General features: G+C 47.3%; 10 non-coding genes across 10 annotated transcripts; all 10 read right to left on the bottom strand.

Moving 5' to 3' along the window:
- Positions 1 to 13: 13 nt before the first annotated feature.
- Trnas-gcu lies at positions 14 to 95 on the bottom strand. Its single transcript has one exon. It is a non-coding gene; the product is annotated as a tRNA-Ser (tRNA).
- Positions 96 to 917: 822 nt separating this feature from the next.
- Trnas-gcu lies at positions 918 to 999 on the bottom strand. The gene has a single exon. It is a non-coding gene; the product is annotated as a tRNA-Ser (tRNA).
- Positions 1,000 to 1,821: 822 nt separating this feature from the next.
- Trnas-gcu lies at positions 1,822 to 1,903 on the bottom strand. The gene has a single exon. It is a non-coding gene; the product is annotated as a tRNA-Ser (tRNA).
- Positions 1,904 to 2,725: 822 nt separating this feature from the next.
- Trnas-gcu lies at positions 2,726 to 2,807 on the bottom strand. Its single transcript has one exon. It is a non-coding gene; the product is annotated as a tRNA-Ser (tRNA).
- An 822-nt stretch (positions 2,808 to 3,629) lies between these two features.
- On the bottom strand, positions 3,630 to 3,711 carry Trnas-gcu. The gene has a single exon. It is a non-coding gene; the product is annotated as a tRNA-Ser (tRNA).
- Positions 3,712 to 4,516: 805 nt separating this feature from the next.
- Positions 4,517 to 4,598, bottom strand: Trnas-gcu. The gene has a single exon. It is a non-coding gene; the product is annotated as a tRNA-Ser (tRNA).
- Positions 4,599 to 11,997: 7,399 nt separating this feature from the next.
- On the bottom strand, positions 11,998 to 12,079 carry Trnas-gcu. The gene has a single exon. It is a non-coding gene; the product is annotated as a tRNA-Ser (tRNA).
- Positions 12,080 to 12,884: 805 nt separating this feature from the next.
- On the bottom strand, positions 12,885 to 12,966 carry Trnas-gcu. Its single transcript has one exon. It is a non-coding gene; the product is annotated as a tRNA-Ser (tRNA).
- Positions 12,967 to 13,788: 822 nt separating this feature from the next.
- Trnas-gcu lies at positions 13,789 to 13,870 on the bottom strand. The gene has a single exon. It is a non-coding gene; the product is annotated as a tRNA-Ser (tRNA).
- Positions 13,871 to 14,692: 822 nt separating this feature from the next.
- On the bottom strand, positions 14,693 to 14,774 carry Trnas-gcu. The gene has a single exon. It is a non-coding gene; the product is annotated as a tRNA-Ser (tRNA).
- Between the last annotated feature and the right edge of the window lie 4,379 nt (positions 14,775 to 19,153).

Raw genomic sequence — 19,153 nt, 5'->3', positions numbered from 1 at the left:
ACGTAAAATTCTTCGACGAGGATGGGATTCGAACCCACGCGTGCAGAGCACATTGGATCAGCAGTCCAACGCCTTAACCACTCGGCCACCTCGTCTGACGCATCGGAAACTGCGTCCCTCGCTAGTCCTTACGGAAAGAAGTCGTTTGTCGATTCGAAAACGCATCGTACTGTGGCTGGTGTTAACGCTGTAATGCCCTGCTGCAATGCAGCTGACCAAGCTCCCACTCATGAATCATTTAATGATGGCATCTGTCCACGTCGGTATCCCATCGGAGGAAAGTAGTCGGCCCACTTACTTACTGCAGAAATAAGCACCGAATCGTCGTGTAGCGTTGTCTAATGCAAATGAGAAATGTCCTGTGCATTAGGTATAACGACTAGTGGAACTACGCGATTATCTCGATTCGCAACAATTATTTGTCACCTTCGATGACCTCATCGCTGATGTTGCTTTCAAGTTTCTTTCGAAGAGCAAACCACGTTCTTCGTAGCCGAATTGTGAGACCAGAGGCTCCTGCTGTTGGCGATGGAGCCAGGCCCTATCAGATCGCTTCCGTGTATGGCGGCCGGACGGAAAGCAAACTGTCGAAAGGCGACAGTTGTGCTACAGTTGGGGGTATTATAGGCTCGATACGTTAAAATGACTGCAAGAAGTAAGCACTTAAATATGAATGAGAACGCACCGTTCCCAAACACCACCATGGTGCCAAACTTCGATTCGTTTTTAGATCTTGAGATGGTGTTTGATTCGAAAGACGTACGCTATCGAATGTTGTGTCCTTCCAATTGGTAGGCGGTTTAGTTTCGTATTTCTTACAGATGCTATCTGCCACATACACGCTCCGTTGCTACTACTGAGTGGCGTTTCGCATGTAGAAGGTGTGATCCGAAATGGGTGCTTAACGTAAAATTCTTCGACGAGGATGGGATTCGAACCCACGCGTGCAGAGCACATTGGATTAGCAGTCCAACGCCTTAACCACTCGGCCACCTCGTCTGACGCATCGGAAACTGCGTCCCTCGCTAGTCCTTACGGAAAGAAGTCGTTTGTCGATTCGAAAACGCATCGTACTGTGGCTGGTGTTAACGCTGTAATGCCCTGCTGCAATGCAGCTGACCAAGCTCCCACTCATGAATCATTTAATGATGGCATCTGTCCACGTCGGTATCCCATCGGAGGAAAGTAGTCGGCCCACTTACTTACTGCAGAAATAAGCACCGAATCGTCGTGTAGCGTTGTCTAATGCAAATGAGAAATGTCCTGTGCATTAGGTATAACGACTAGTGGAACTACGCGATTATCTCGATTCGCAACAATTATTTGTCACCTTCGATGACCTCATCGCTGATGTTGCTTTCAAGTTTCTTTCGAAGAGCAAACCACGTTCTTCGTAGCCGAATTGTGAGACCAGAGGCTCCTGCTGTTGGCGATGGAGCCAGGCCCTATCAGATCGCTTCCGTGTATGGCGGCCGGACGGAAAGCAAACTGTCGAAAGGCGACAGTTGTGCTACAGTTGGGGGTATTATAGGCTCGATACGTTAAAATGACTGCAAGAAGTAAGCACTTAAATATGAATGAGAACGCACCGTTCCCAAACACCACCATGGTGCCAAACTTCGATTCGTTTTTAGATCTTGAGATGGTGTTTGATTCGAAAGACGTACGCTATCGAATGTTGTGTCCTTCCAATTGGTAGGCGGTTTAGTTTCGTATTTCTTACAGATGCTATCTGCCACATACACGCTCCGTTGCTACTACTGAGTGGCGTTTCGCATGTAGAAGGTGTGATCCGAAATGGGTGCTTAACGTAAAATTCTTCGACGAGGATGGGATTCGAACCCACGCGTGCAGAGCACATTGGATTAGCAGTCCAACGCCTTAACCACTCGGCCACCTCGTCTGACGCATCGGAAACTGCGTCCCTCGCTAGTCCTTACGGAAAGAAGTCGTTTGTCGATTCGAAAACGCATCGTACTGTGGCTGGTGTTAACGCTGTAATGCCCTGCTGCAATGCAGCTGACCAAGCTCCCACTCATGAATCATTTAATGATGGCATCTGTCCACGTCGGTATCCCATCGGAGGAAAGTAGTCGGCCCACTTACTTACTGCAGAAATAAGCACCGAATCGTCGTGTAGCGTTGTCTAATGCAAATGAGAAATGTCCTGTGCATTAGGTATAACGACTAGTGGAACTACGCGATTATCTCGATTCGCAACAATTATTTGTCACCTTCGATGACCTCATCGCTGATGTTGCTTTCAAGTTTCTTTCGAAGAGCAAACCACGTTCTTCGTAGCCGAATTGTGAGACCAGAGGCTCCTGCTGTTGGCGATGGAGCCAGGCCCTATCAGATCGCTTCCGTGTATGGCGGCCGGACGGAAAGCAAACTGTCGAAAGGCGACAGTTGTGCTACAGTTGGGGGTATTATAGGCTCGATACGTTAAAATGACTGCAAGAAGTAAGCACTTAAATATGAATGAGAACGCACCGTTCCCAAACACCACCATGGTGCCAAACTTCGATTCGTTTTTAGATCTTGAGATGGTGTTTGATTCGAAAGACGTACGCTATCGAATGTTGTGTCCTTCCAATTGGTAGGCTGTTTAGTTTCGTATTTCTTACAGATGCTATCTGCCACATACACGTTCCGTTGCTACTACTGAGTGGCGTTTCGCATGTAGAAGGTGTGATCCGAAATGGGTGCTTAACGTAAAATTCTTCGACGAGGATGGGATTCGAACCCACGCGTGCAGAGCACATTGGATCAGCAGTCCAACGCCTTAACCACTCGGCCACCTCGTCTGACGCATCGGAAACTGCGTCCCTCGCTAGTCCTTACGGAAAGAAGTCGTTTGTCGATTCGAAAACGCATCGTACTGTGGCTGGTGTTAACGCTGTAATGCCCTGCTGCAATGCAGCTGACCAAGCTCCCACTCATGAATCATTTAATGATGGCATCTGTCCACGTCGGTATCCCATCGGAGGAAAGTAGTCGGCCCACTTACTTACTGCAGAAATAAGCACCGAATCGTCGTGTAGCGTTGTCTAATGCAAATGAGAAATGTCCTGTGCATTAGGTATAACGACTAGTGGAACTACGCGATTATCTCGATTCGCAACAATTATTTGTCACCTTCGATGACCTCATCGCTGATGTTGCTTTCAAGTTTCTTTCGAAGAGCAAACCACGTTCTTCGTAGCCGAATTGTGAGACCAGAGGCTCCTGCTGTTGGCGATGGAGCCAGGCCCTATCAGATCGCTTCCGTGTATGGCGGCCGGACGGAAAGCAAACTGTCGAAAGGCGACAGTTGTGCTACAGTTGGGGGTATTATAGGCTCGATACGTTAAAATGACTGCAAGAAGTAAGCACTTAAATATGAATGAGAACGCACCGTTCCCAAACACCACCATGGTGCCAAACTTCGATTCGTTTTTAGATCTTGAGATGGTGTTTGATTCGAAAGACGTACGCTATCGAATGTTGTGTCCTTCCAATTGGTAGGCGGTTTAGTTTCGTATTTCTTACAGATGCTATGTGCCACATACACGTTCCGTTGCTACTACTGAGTGGCGTTTCGCATGTAGAAGGTGTGATCCGAAATGGGTGCTTAACGTAAAATTCTTCGACGAGGATGGGATTCGAACCCACGCGTGCAGAGCACATTGGATTAGCAGTCCAACGCCTTAACCACTCGGCCACCTCGTCTGACTCATCGAAAACTGCGTCCCTCGCTAGTCCTTGCGGAAAGAAGTCATTTGTCGATTCGAAAACGCTTCGTACTGTGGCTGGTGTTAACGCTGTAATGCCCTGCTGCAGTGCAGCTGATCAAGCTCCCACTCATGAATCATTTAATGATGGCATCTGTCCACGTCGGTATCCCATCGGAGGAAAGTAGTCGGCCCACTTACTTACTGCAGAAATAAGCACCGAATCGTCGTGTAGCGTTGTCTAATGCAAATGAGAAATGTCCTGTGCATTAGGTATAACGACTAGTGGAACTACGCGATTATCTCGATTCGCAACAATTATTTGTCACCTTCGATGACCTCATCGCTGATGTTGCTTTCAAGTTTCTTTCGAAGAGCAAACCACGTTCTTCGTAGCCGAATTGTGAGACCAGAGGCTCCTGCTGTTGGCGATGGAGCCAGGCCCTATCAGATCGCTTCCGTGTATGGCGGCCGGACGGAAAGCAAACTGTGCTACAGTTGGGGGTATTATAGGCTCGATACGTTAAAATGACTGCAAGAAGTAAGCACTTAAATATGAATGAGAACGCACCGTTCCCAAACACCACCATGGTGCCAAACTTCGATTCGTTTTTAGATCTTGAGATGGTGTTTGATTCGAAAGACGTACGCTATCGAATGTTGTGTCCTTCCAATTGGTAGGCGGTTTAGTTTCGTATTTCTTACAGATGCTATGTGCCACATACACGTTCCGTTGCTACTACTGAGTGGCGTTTCGCATGTAGAAGGTGTGATCCGCAATGGGTGCTTAACGTAAAATTCTTCGACGAGGATGGGATTCGAACCCACGCGTGCAGAGCACATTGGATTAGCAGTCCAACGCCTTAACCACTCGGCCACCTCGTCTGACTCATCGAAAACTGCGTCCCTCGCTAGTCCTTACGGAAAGAAGTCGTTTGTCGATTCGAAAACGCTTCGTACTGTGGCTGGTGTTAACGCTGTAATGCCCTGCTGCAGTGCAGCTGACCAAGCTCCCACTCATGAATCATTTAATGATGGCATCTGTCCACGTCGGTATCCCATCGGAGGAAAGTAGTCGGCCCACTTACTTACTGCAGAAATAAGCACCGAATCGTCGTGTAGCGTTGTCTAATGCAAATGAGAAATGTCCTGTGCATTAGGTATAACGACTAGTGGAACTACGCGATTATCTCGATTCGCAACAATTATTTGTCACCTTCGATGACCTCATCGCTGATGTTGCTTTCAAGTTTCTTTCGAAGAGCAAACCACGTTCTTCGTAGCCGAATTGTGAGACCAGAGGCTCCTGCTGTTGGCGATGGAGCCAGGCCCTATCAGATCGCTTCCGTGTATGGCGGCCGGACGGAAAGCAAACTGTGCTACAGTTGGGGGTATTATAGGCTCGATACGTTAAAATGACTGCAAGAAGTAAGCACTTAAATATGAATGAGAACGCACCGTTCCCAAACACCACCATGGTGCCAAACTTCGATTCGTTTTTAGATCTTGAGATGGTGTTTGATTCGAAAGACGTACGCTATCGAATGTTGTGTCCTTCCAATTGGTAGGCGGTTTAGTTTCGTATTTCTTACAGATGCTATGTGCCACATACACGTTCCGTTGCTACTACTGAGTGGCGTTTCGCATGTAGAAGGTGTGATCCGAAATGGGTGCTTAACGTAAAATTCTTCGACGAGGATGGGATTCGAACCCACGCGTGCAGAGCACATTGGATTAGCAGTCCAACGCCTTAACCACTTTTTTTTTTTTTTGTTTTTTCCGTGCGTCATGGAAAGCCGTACCTGGAAAGCACCACATCAACCAACTTGAAACTGAAAACGCCGATTGACCACCTCGGTCATTTCCACACAGCAGTAAAAAAAAGCGGATGTAAAGACACAACGAGAGCACATAAAAAAAGGAACAATTGGTAAAAGTATGCCCCATGTGAGGCTCGAACGCACAACCCCGGCATTGCTCACGGCTACTGCCTTATAAGTACCGTGCGCTAACCAATTGCGCCACTATTTTTTTTTTTTTTTTTTTTTGGTTTTTTTTTTTTTTTTTATTATGAAAAACGAAACCCGTAACCTTCTATGAAAATAAATTGGAATGGTGAAAAAGACAACGAAAAGACTTCGCCCTTGGGCATAGTAGAAGTGCTGCTCGAAGAATAAACGTAACATAAACACAGCTTCTTATCTCACTCAATGAAAGTTCCTGTAGCCAGTGTCCAGCGAGTCAGTGAAGGCCGCAGTGGGAGGGGGAGTCCGAACGCGACACAGAAGCAGTGGGGCCTCTTCGCGGCACTACTGGTGTCCCGCGGCCCGGCCTCACCCCTTCACACTCAGTTGACCTATCCGATACCCATGCGATGAAACGCTATTTTAAGCATATTGCCGAAGAGTTTCCCATGATTCGGGTACGTACATGTTTTGGCGAATTCGATATCCATAAACATCTTGAATTCCAAATAATTGTCACCGCCTAAATTATTAAAGACGTAGCTGGAATAGGTACCCAGCAACCACAAAACTGCATTGTTTTTCGTCTGCGGATAAAAATGCACATCAGGACGAGACAGTAATGCTGACGAAACATTGGCGGTTGTAGTCCTGGTAATAAGAGCTATTTTTTGTCGAAGCCAAACCCAGTTCTGGAGACGGTCCCCGCAGGTGTAACGGTGGATAACTGTATCCGTCAGTTGGCAGCGACGACAGAGAGGGGTGTCACTGAGCCCGATTTTATGTAACCTCTCGTTCGTGCTAACCACATCATTGATGGCTTTGTACCAGGCAGTGCGAGCATCGGAACTGAGGACACGGGAACTGACATTGCGCCATACGATATCCCAGTTCATGCCACCGAGCTTCGTTGCCAATGGATTCGTTCCTTCGTGTTGTCTCCAGTCCGCTATTATGGCTTGTGCAGTTAAATGTGGAGAGTTTATGACCTCTTTACTGATGTAGCTCCGTGAAAGGTAATAATCTCTGATATGTTTTAGCCGATAACTGATGGGCTGAATATTCAACGGTGGGTCAAGACTTTGCGGCCTGACGGCAGTGAATAATTGCGCTGTAATGCCGGAAGGATCATTGTGAATAATAGCGGCCGTCCTTGTAACATAGAGAGCCATCGCTTTCACCTTGATATCTACTAATCCCATCCCTCCATTCTGGGGGTGGAGTGTCGCAGTTTTGGCAGACACGCGAAAAATTTCCCCTCGCCAAATAAAATTGGTTACCTTCGACATAATTTGCTTAGCAATGACTGCAGGCAGTGGAAGGAGCTGCGCCGTGTAGAAGGCTTTGGATAAAATACAGGAGTTGACCAGATGAATCCGATCAAATTGATTGAGGCTTCTGTGGGAATTGTCAATGAGAGCACCGTTAAGTTTACGCACTATTTCCTTCCAGTTTGCCGCCGCCATCTTTAAAGAGGACGCCGTCAATATGATGCCGAGAGCCTTGTGGACGCTGACTTCCTGAGCGTAGCCAACTCGCAAATGCTGGAGGCCACAGAGGTTAAGAAATTTACTTTTCTTGTCATTCAATTTAGCCCCCGACGCCAAACAGTATTGCTGGAGGTGAGCCGCTAAAGTGGTGACATCATTCTCATTGCGGACAACCACACCCACATCGTCGGCATAGGCGCCTACAACAGGTTTTGCTCCTGAAAGTGTTAGCCCTGTGAGTTTCGCCTGCAGTTGGAGTAACAGAGGTTCGAGTGAAAGAACAAAAAGTAACATGGACAAAGGGCTGCCTTGTGGAATCCCTCTGTTGATTTGAATCGGTTGGGTTAGTTGCGAGTTGACAGAAAGCCTTGCGTTGATCCCCAGTGCCATGTTTGTGATCATGTCAATCGCGGTCTGCAAGAAACCGAATCTTTTCATGGTTTCAAGGAGGTACTCGTGAGCGACGAGGTCAAAGGCTTTAAAAAAGTCCAGAAAGATCAGCCCACACTTCACGTTACTGGCGTTCGTTAACGCAATGATATCCCGGTAAAAAGCTGCCGTTTGCAATACAGTTCTCCCGAAGGCACATGTCTGCTGACGTCCAATGAATTTAGCAGTGAGGGGCATCATTCGCGTGTTGATTGCACGGGCGACGATTTTATAATCGGAGTTTAACAACGAAATGGGGCGGAAGTTGGCGATATTTTTGGTACCTCTGCCTTTAGGGATAAGCACAATTGTGCATTCCTTAAAGGCAAGTGGTATAGGCTTCCCTTGAAAAACTTCGTTCACTAATTGGGTGATTTTGTCCCCGATGATGTGCCAATACCTCCTGTAAAATTCAATGGGTAATCCGTCAGGACCAGGGGACTTCCTGATCGGCGAGTGGCAGACAATCTCCAAAACATCTTTATTACTAAATTCTAATGAAATTGTGTCATTGTCTTCTCTAGTTATAGTAGAGGAAATGGCACTAAACAGTTCGTCATAGCAGCCGTCATGAGTAGCCGCTGACGTGTAGGTGTCAACAAAATAGTCGTGTAGTGCCTTGATAATCTCTCGCTGGGTGTCGACAGTCGTGCCATCACCGAGTTTCAGGGCCTCAATAAAAGTCCTCCTTCTGTTCTTAGCATGTTTGACAAGGTGGTATAGAGCGGCTGTTTCATCGTCCCTGACCGACTTCACTTTAGATTTGATCTAAAGACCTTCCAGTTGCATCCTCTTAAGATTGATTAATTTCGCCTTTATTTTTCGAATGTCGTCTATTCTGGTGTGCGCGGCGTCGGCTCTATCACAGAGGTCGCGTAAGATAGTGTAGTAGAACTCCATCGTCTTCTTTATCGCGGCTGCTCTTTCAATACCGAAGAATATAACAACTTTTCGCAGTTTGGGTTTTGCATGCTGAGTCCACCACGCTATGGTGCTACGAAAGTTTGCGGTAGTGCGCAAGCACTGCTCCCAAGCGCGTCGCACCGCCGCCTCTAGGTCAGCATCCGTTAATAAGGAGACGTTCAAGTTCCATTGATTTTTATACCAACGCGTTGGTTGTGGCAGCAAATTCAGGCACGCAACGACACCACTGTGATCAGAGAAGCTGGAGGGTATTGTTTCAATTTGTAACAAGACATTCTCTAAAACGTCGGAAACATAAATCCTGTCAATTCTGCTGCAGGAATTCGCGACGATGTGTGTGAATCGTACCAAGGTCGGGTACCTAATTTCCCACGCGTCTTTCAGTTTGAGGTCGGTCACGAGACGCTTTAATTCAGGCGAATAATTAAAATTCGGGGACTGATCTTTCTGGGATAAAACACAATTAAAATCACCTCCAATGATAACACGTTCGGGATTTTTCCGTAACAAATAGATGATTTGTTCCTTAAAAAAGTTTGCTCGTTCCGCCCTATAGGTACTGCCAGAAGGCGCGTACAAGTTAATGATGGTGACGCCAAAAACGGTGACACCCACACCTCTACCGGAATCTAACTTGTCAACTTGAGTGGCGGGAATGCCTTCTCTAAGTAAGATGGCAGTCCCCACGTTCGAGTCGGGGGAAAAATTTGTAATAGCAACAAAACCAGGAAGAGTTAAGTGTGGCATGGCCACCTCCTGCAAAAGAGCGATATCTGTTCCCGACTCATAGAGATATTGTTTTAAGGCACTCAGTTTCACCTCCGACCGGATTTCATTAATATTTAATGTCGTGATCGTATAGGCCTGCGACATTATGACAGTACGTGGAAGAGGCGGAAGGAGCAAATATCTTTAAAGGGCAACATCGTCATGCCATTCCATATTTGTGGCCGGGAAATTCGTGTCTGTGACGTCACTGAGTTGTATTCGTGCGTCTTTGTTCTTACTCTTTTTACGCACAGCATTTACATTAGGTTGCACACGGATCCTGGGGCGGACACTGTGGAGCACCTCCGCAGCCGGCGGCGTGGGAGGGTCGTGGGTGACGTCAAGCTGCTCTCCCGGCACTTCCCGCGAAGGGATGGCACGCGGCGACACCGCCGGCGAGCGAGCAGCTGAACTATCACCCGCACTATCAGCCTGTTTGGCAACATTCTCTGCCCGCAGCTGTTTGTTGTCACCGACAGACCCGGACAGCTCTGTTTGTATTATTTCCTGGAGTTGTTGACATTCCCCTTGTTGTGAGTCCTGAACCGAAGCGGCTGCCACGTGATGTGTACCGTCGGCGCTCAGAGATGTTTGTATACCACCATCACAGGCCTCTGTGTGTGTACTTCCTGCAGGAATGTGAGCCACACGTACAGGTTGGTCGGCCTGAGTTGGCTGTCGCGGAAGTTCTAAGGCACTAGCCAGCGGCAACTGCTTAACTTCCACGGAAGTATCGGCACTTGAAATTGTGGGAGGAGAAGCGTCCACAATAGCCTCACCGATCGGAGCTTTCGCTTCCGAGCCGGATTCCCGATCGTCCTTTTTCGCGGTCTCATGCGCACTAGAGGTGTCGGTATCAGAGCCACTGCTGTCACAAGTTCTGCGCCTCTTATTGGTCGCGGCATCGAGTTTTGCAGGGGGCAACGCACCTTTGTCTCTCCGAACCAGAACCGGAAACTCATCAGAACGAATTTCTTGTTGCTGTTCCGAAGGCATTTCAGAACTAGGGAGCCCAATCTCCGTCATCGGCTTGGCTGCCACTACATCCGCCAAAGTAAGCCTTTTACGCTGCTGGAGGGAATTCTTTAACACAAACATGCGCCTGGGGCAGTCTTGACGCAAGTGACCACTCTCATTACAGATATGACAGGTCGGTGTTTGGCCAATATAAGTAACGTGAGCCTTATAGTCACAAACAAGTATATGGGATGGAATATTCTGCTTGACATGCATTTCTACAGATCGAACGCCACTGTAACATTGCAACCTATGTTGACTTGACCACCGTTCGAGTCGAATCTGTTTAACGTCACCGAATTTGGACAGGACCTCCTTTAGATAACAATTTTCTACTTCAGGGGGTAAGTTGAAAATACGCACGTTCGTGTAGTCTACATCGGCATTGGAAATGAGCACTGTACTTACAGAGTCGTCCCGGTGTCGGAAAATAGCACTTCCTCCGTGCTTCGTCATGATCTTCTCCAGTAATACAGGATTCAGTAATTTAACAAAGAAACAATACTGCTCGGTATCATAATAGGCGGTGTGCACTTGGTCAGATGTAATCCCAATAACATCAACGATCCAGTCATGTATCTCCAGTGAACTCGGTTGCACAGATCGGGTGGACTTGTCGAAATCAAAACGGAGTGTACACTTTCGCGGAAATAACCTGGACATTGCAGCAGATAGCGAGCGGTTAACCCGCTACAATAAGAACGCAACAAAAATACAAATGGATAACGATATAAACTGCAGAATAACACAACACTAGCAAACAGAAATAAGAGTGGAAAACACGCCTTGTGAACACGCGGTGGAGCGGAGCACTGACACGTCCGACCAGCACGGTGTCGCAAGCGCGACTGACCACTCGGCCACCTCGTCTGACTCATCGGAAACTGCGTCCCTCGCTAGTCCTTACGGAAAGAAGTCGTTTGTCGATTCGAAAACGCTTCGTACTGTGGCTGGTGTTAACGCTGTAATGCCCTGCTGCAGTGCAGCTGACCAAGCTCCCACTCATGAATCATTTAATGATGGCATCTGTCCACGTCGGTATCCCATCGGAGGAAAGTAGTCGGCCCACTTACTTACTGCAGAAATAAGCACCGAATCGTCGTGTAGCGTTGTCCAATGCAAATGAGAAATGTCCTGTGCATTAGGTATAACGACTAGTGGAACTACGCGATTATCTCGATTCGCAACAATTATTTGTCACCTTCGATGACCTCATCGCTGATGTTGCTTTCAAGTTTCTTTCGAAGAGCAAACCACGTTCTTCGTAGCCGAATTGTGAGACCAGAGGCTCCTGCTGTTGGCGATGGAGCCAGGCCCTATCAGATCGCTTCCGTGTATGGCGGCCGGACGGAAAGCAAACTGTCGAAAGGCGACAGTTGTGCTACAGTTGGGGGTATTATAGGCTCGATACGTTAAAATGACTGCAAGAAGTAAGCACTTAAATATGAATGAGAACGCACCGTTCCCAAACACCACCATGGTGCCAAACTTCGATTCGTTTTTAGATCTTGAGATGGTGTTTGATTCGAAAGACGTACGCTATCGAATGTTGTGTCCTTCCAATTGGTAGGCGGTTTAGTTTCGTATTTCTTCCTAATGCTATCTGCCACATACACGTTCCGTTGCTACTACTGAGTGGCGTTTCGCATGTAGAAGGTGTGATCCGAAATGGGTGCTTAACGTAAAATTCTTCGACGAGGATGGGATTCGAACCCACGCGTGCAGAGCACATTGGATTAGCAGTCCAACGCCTTAACCACTCGGCCACCTCGTCTGACGCATCGGAAACTGCGTCCCTCGCTAGTCCTTACGGAAAGAAGTCGTTTGTCGATTCGAAAACGCATCGTACTGTGGCTGGTGTTAACGCTGTAATGCCCTGCTGCAATGCAGCTGACCAAGCTCCCACTCATGAATCATTTAATGATGGCATCTGTCCACGTCGGTATCCCATCGGAGGAAAGTAGTCGGCCCACTTACTTACTGCAGAAATAAGCACCGAATCGTCGTGTAGCGTTGTCTAATGCAAATGAGAAATGTCCTGTGCATTAGGTATAACGACTAGTGGAACTACGCGATTATCTCGATTCGCAACAATTATTTGTCACCTTCGATGACCTCATCGCTGATGTTGCTTTCAAGTTTCTTTCGAAGAGCAAACCACGTTCTTCGTAGCCGAATTGTGAGACCAGAGGCTCCTGCTGTTGGCGATGGAGCCAGGCCCTATCAGATCGCTTCCGTGTATGGCGGCCGGACGGAAAGCAAACTGTGCTACAGTTGGGGGTATTATAGGCTCGATACGTTAAAATGACTGCAAGAAGCACGCACTTAAATATGAATGAGAACGCACCGTTCCCAAACACCACCATGGTGCCAAACTTCGATTCGTTTTTAGATCTTGAGATGGTGTTTGATTCGAAAGACGTACGCTATCGAATGTTGTGTCCTTCCAATTGGTAGGCGGTTTAGTTTCGTATTTCTTACAGATGCTATCTGCCACATACACGTTCCGTTGCTACTACTGAGTGGCGTTTCGCATGTAGAAGGTGTGATCCGAAATGGGTGCTTAACGTAAAATTCTTCGACGAGGATGGGATTTGAACCCACGCGTGCAGAGCACATTGGATTAGCAGTCCAACGCCTTAACCACTCGGCCACCTCGTCTGACGCATCGGAAACTGCGTCCCTCGCTAGTCCTTACGGCAAGAAGTCGTTTGTCGATTCGAAAACGCATCGTACTGTGGCTGGTGTTAACGCTGTAACGCCCTGCTGCAATGCAGCTGACCAAGCTCCCACTCATGAATCATTTAATGATGGCATCTGTCCACGTCGGTATCCCATCGGAGGAAAGTAGTCGGCCCACTTACTTACTGCAGAAATAAGCACCGAATCGTCGTGTAGCGTTGTCTAATGCAAATGAGAAATGTCCTGTGCATTAGGTATAACGACTAGTGGAACTACGCGATTATCTCGATTCGCAACAATTATTTGTCACCTTCGATGACCTCATCGCTGATGTTGCTTTCAAGTTTCTTTCGAAGAGCAAACCACGTTCTTCGTAGCCCAATTGTGAGACCAGAGGCTCCTGCTGTTGGCGATGGAGCCAGGCCCTATCAGATCGCTTCCGTGTATGGCGGCCGGACGGAAAGCAAACTGTCGAAAGGCGACAGTTGTGCTACAGTTGGGGGTATTATAGGCTCGATACGTTAAAATGACTGCAAGAAGTAAGCACTTAAATATGAATGAGAACGCACCGTTCCCAAACACCACCATGGTGCCAAACTTCGATTCGTTTTTAGATCTTGAGATGGTGTTTGATTCGAAAGACGTACGCTATCGAATGTTGTGTCCTTCCAATTGGTAGGCGGTTTAGTTTCGTATTTCTTACAGATGCTATCTGCCACATACACGCTCCGTTGCTACTACTGAGTGGCGTTTCGCATGTAGAAGGTGTGATCCGAAATGGGTGCTTAACGTAAAATTCTTCGACGAGGATGGGATTCGAACCCACGCGTGCAGAGCACATTGGATTAGCAGTCCAACGCCTTAACCACTCGGCCACCTCGTCTGACGCATCGGAAACTGCGTCCCTCGCTAGTCCTTACGGAAAGAAGTCGTTTGTCGATTCGAAAACGCATCGTACTGTGGCTGGTGTTAACGCTGTAATGCCCTGCTGCAATGCAGCTGACCAAGCTCCCACTCATGAATCATTTAATGATGGCATCTGTCCACGTCGGTATCCCATCGGAGGAAAGTAGTCGGCCCACTTACTTACTGCAGAAATAAGCACCGAATCGTCGTGTAGCGTTGTCTAATGCAAATGAGAAATGTCCTGTGCATTAGGTATAACGACTAGTGGAACTACGCGATTATCTCGATTCGCAACAATTATTTGTCACCTTCGATGACCTCATCGCTGATGTTGCTTTCAAGTTTCTTTCGAAGAGCAAACCACGTTCTTCGTAGCCGAATTGTGAGACCAGAGGCTCCTGCTGTTGGCGATGGAGCCAGGCCCTATCAGATCGCTTCCGTGTATGGCGGCCGGACGGAAAGCAAACTGTCGAAAGGCGACAGTTGTGCTACAGTTGGGGGTATTATAGGCTCGATACGTTAAAATGACTGCAAGAAGTAAGCACTTTAATATGAATGAGAACGCACCGTTCCCAAACACCACCATGGTGCCAAACTTCGATTCGTTTTTAGATCTTGAGATGGTGTTTGATTCGAAAGACGTACGCTATCGAATGTTGTGTCCTTCCAATTGGTAGGCGGTTTAGTGTCGTATTTCTTACAGATGCTATGTGCCACATACACGTTCCGTTGCTACTACTGAGTGGCGTTTCGCATGTAGAAGGTGTAATCCGAAATGGGTGCTTAACGTAAAATTCTTCGACGAGGATGGGATTCGAACCCACGCGTGCAGAGCACATTGGATTAGCAGTCCAACGCCTTAACCACTCGGCCACCTCGTCTAACGCATCGGAAACTGCGTCCCTCGCTAGTCCTTACGGAAAGAAGTCGTTTGTCGATTCGAAAACGCATCGTACTGTGGCTGGTGTTAACGCTGTAATGCCCTGCTGCAATGCAGCTGACCAAGCTCCCACTCATGAATCATTTAATGATGGCATCTGTCCACGTCGGTATCCCATCGGAGGAAAGTAGTCGGCCCACTTACTTACTGCAGAAATAAGCACCGAATCGTCGTGTAGCGTTGTCTAATGCAAATGAGAAATGTCCTGTGCATTAGGTATAACGACTAGTGGAACTACGCGATTATCTCGATTCGCAACAATTATTTGTCACCTTCGATGACCTCATCGCTGATGTTGCTTTCAAGTTTCTTTCGAAGAGCAAACCACGTTCTTCGTAGCCGAATTGTGAGACCAGAGGCTCCTGCTGTTGGCGATGGAGCCAGGCCCTATCAGATCGCTTCCGTGTATGGCGGCCGGACGGAAAGCAAACTGTGCTACAGTTGGGGGTATTATAGGCTCGATACGTTAAAATGACTGCAAGAAGCACGCACTTAAATATGAATGAGAACGCACCGTTCCCAAACACCACCATGGTGCCAAACTTCGATTCGTTTTTAGATCTTGAGATGGTGTTTGATTCGAAAGACGTACGCTATCGAATGTTGTGTCCTTCCAATTGGTAGGCGGTTTAGTTTCGTATTTCTTACAGATGCTATGTGCCACATACACGTTCCGTTGCTACTACTGAGTGGCGTTTCGCATGTAGAAGGTGTGATCCGAAATGGGTGCTTAACGTAAAATTCTTCGACGAGGATGGGATTCGAACCCACGCGTGCAGAGCACATTGGATTAGCAGTCCAACGCCTTAACCACTTTTTTTTTTTTTTGTTTTTTCCGTGCGTCATGGAAAGCCGTACCTGGAAAGCACCACATCAACCAACTTGAAACTGAAAACGCCGATTGACCACCTCGGTCATTTCCACACAGCAGTAAAAAAAAGCGGATGTAAAGACACAACGAGAGCACATAAAAAAAGGAACAATTGGTAAAAGTATGCCCCATGTGAGGCTCGAACGCACAACCCCGGCATTGCTCACGGCTACTGCCTTATAAGTACCGTGCGCTAACCAATTGCGCCACTATTTTTTTTTTTTTTTTTTTTGGTTTTTTTTTTTTTTTTTTTATTATGAAAAACGAAACCCGTAACCTTCTATGAAAATAAATTGGAATGGTGAAAAAGACAACGAAAAGACTTCGCCCTTGGGCATAGTAGAAGTGCTGCTCGAAGAATAAACGTAACATAAACACAGCTTCTTATCTCACTCAATGAAAGTTCCTGTAGCCAGTGTCCAGCGAGTCAGTGAAGGCCGCAGTGGGAGGGGGAGTCCGAACGCGACACAGAAGCAGTGGGGCCTCTTCGCGGCACTACTGGTGTCCCGCGGCCCGGCCTCACCCCTTCACACTCAGTTGACCTATCCGATACCCATGCGATGAAACGCTATTTTAAGCATATTGCCGAAGAGTTTCCCATGATTCGGGTACGTACATGTTTTGGCGAATTCGATATCCATAAACATCTTGAATTCCAAATAATTGTCACCGCCTAAATTATTAAAGACGTAGCTGGAATAGGTACCCAGCAACCACAAAACTGCATTGTTTTTCGTCTGCGGATAAAAATGCACATCAGGACGAGACAGTAATGCTGACGAAACATTGGCGGTTGTAGTCCTGGTAATAAGAGCTATTTTTTGTCGAAGCCAAACCCAGTTCTGGAGACGGTCCCCGCAGGTGTAACGGTGGATAACTGTATCCGTCAGTTGGCAGCGACGACAGAGAGGGGTGTCACTGAGCCCGATTTTATGTAACCTCTCGTTCGTGCTAACCACATCATTGATGGCTTTGTACCAGGCAGTGCGAGCATCGGAACTGAGGACACGGGAACTGACATTGCGCCATACGATATCCCAGTTCATGCCACCGAGCTTCGTTGCCAATGGATTCGTTCCTTCGTGTTGTCTCCAGTCCGCTATTATGGCTTGTGCAGTTAAATGTGGAGAGTTTATGACCTCTTTACTGATGTAGCTCCGTGAAAGGTAATAATCTCTGATATGTTTTAGCCGATAACTGATGGGCTGAATATTCAACGGTGGGTCAAGACTTTGCGGCCTGACGGCAGTGAATAATTGCGCTGTAATGCCGGAAGGATCATTGTGAATAATAGCGGCCGTCCTTGTAACATAGAGAGCCATCGCTTTCACCTTGATATCTACTAATCCCATCCCTCCATTCTGGGGGTGGAGTGTCGCAGTTTTGGCAGACACGCGAAAAATTTCCCCTCGCCAAATAAAATTGGTTACCTTCGACATAATTTGCTTAGCAATGACTGCAGGCAGTGGAAGGAGCTGCGCCGTGTAGAAGGCTTTGGATAAAATACAGGAGTTGACCAGATGAATCCGATCAAATTGATTGAGGCTTCTGTGGGAATTGTCAATGAGAGCACCGTTAAGTTTACGCACTATTTCCTTCCAGTTTGCCGCCGCCATCTTTAAAGAGGACGCCGTCAATATGATGCCGAGAGCCTTGTGGACGCTGACTTCCTGAGCGTAGCCAACTCGCAAATGCTGGAGGCCACAGAGGTTAAGAAATTTACTTTTCTTGTCATTCAATTTAGCCCCCGACGCCAAACAGTATTGCTGGAGGTGAGCCGCTAAAGTGGTGACATCATTCTCATTGCGGACAACCACACCCACATCGTCGGCATAGGCGCCTACAACAGGTTTTGCTCCTGAAAGTGTTAGCCCTGTGAGTTTCGCCTGCAGTTGGAGTAACAGAGGTTCGAGTGAAAGAACAAAAAGTAACATGGACAAAGGGCTGCCTTGTGGAATCCCTCTGTTGATTTGAATCGGTTGGGTTAGTTGCGAGTTGACAGAAAGCCTTGCGTTGATCCCCAGTGCCATGTTTGTGATCATGTCAATCGCGGTCTGCAAGAAACCGAATCTTTTCATGGTTTCAAGGAGGTACTCGTGAGCGACGAGGTCAAAGGCTTTAAAAAAGTCCAGAAAGATCAGCCCACACTTCACGTTACTGGCGTTCGTTAACGCAATGATATCCCGGTAAAAAGCTGCCGTTTGCAATACAGTTCTCCCGAAGGCACATGTCTGCTGACGTCCAATGAATTTAGCAGTGAGGGGCATCATTCGCGTGTTGATTGCACGGGCGACGATTTTATAATCGGAGTTTAACAACGAAATGGGGCGGAAGTTGGCGATATTTTTGGTACCTCTGCCTTTAGGGATAAGCACAATTGTGCATTCCTTAAAGGCAAGTGGTATAGGCTTCCCTTGAAAAACTTCGTTCACTAATTGGGTGATTTTGTCCCCGATGATGTGCCAATACCTCCTGTAAAATTCAATGGGTAATCCGTCAGGACCAGGGGACTTCCTGATCGGCGAGTGGCAGACAATCTCCAAAACATCTTTATTACTAAATTCTAATGAAATTGTGTCATTGTCTTCTCTAGTTATAGTAGAGGAAATGGCACTAAACAGTTCGTCATAGCAGCCGTCATGAGTAGCCGCTGACGTGTAGGTGTCAACAAAATAGTCGTGTAGTGCCTTGATAATCTCTCGCTGGGTGTCGACAGTCGTGCCATCACCGAGTTTCAGGGCCTCAATAAAAGTCCTCCTTCTGTTCTTAGCATGTTTGACAAGGTGGTATAGAGCGGCTGTTTCATCGTCCCTGACCGACTTCACTTTAGATTTGATCTAAAGACCTTCCAGTTGCATCCTCTTAAGATTGATTAATTTCGCCTTTATTTTTCGAATGTCGTCTATTCTGGTGTGCGCGGCGTCGGCTCTATCACAGAGGTCGCGTAAGATAGTGTAGTAGAACTCCATCGTCTTCTTTATCGCGGCTGCTCTTTCAATACCGAAGAATATAACAACTTTTCGCAGTTTGGGTTTTGCATGCTGAGTCCACCACGCTATGGTGCTACGAAAGTTTGCGGTAGTGCGCAAGCACTGCTCCCAAGCGCGTCGCACCGCCGCCTCTAGGTCAGCATCCGTTAATAAGGAGACGTTCAAGTTCCATTGATTTTTATACCAACGCGTTGGTTGTGGCAGCAAATTCAGGCACGCAACGACACCACTGTGATCAGAGAAGCTGGAGGGTATTGTTTCAATTTGTAACAAGACATTCTCTAAAACGTCGGAAACATAAATCCTGTCAATTCTGCTGCAGGAATTCGCGACGATGTGTGTGAATCGTACCAAGGTCGGGTACCTAATTTCCCACGCGTCTTTCAGTTTGAGGTCGGTCACGAGACGCTTTAATTCAGGCGAATAATTAAAATTCGGGGACTGATCTTTCTGGGATAA

The sequence above is a fragment of the Schistocerca americana genome, chromosome 2 (genome assembly GCF_021461395.2).
Source record: "Schistocerca americana isolate TAMUIC-IGC-003095 chromosome 2, iqSchAmer2.1, whole genome shotgun sequence".
NCBI lineage: Eukaryota > Metazoa > Arthropoda > Insecta > Orthoptera > Acrididae > Schistocerca > Schistocerca americana.
Note: the sequence above shows the minus strand (reverse complement) of the source record. Positions and strands in the feature narration are given on the sequence as shown.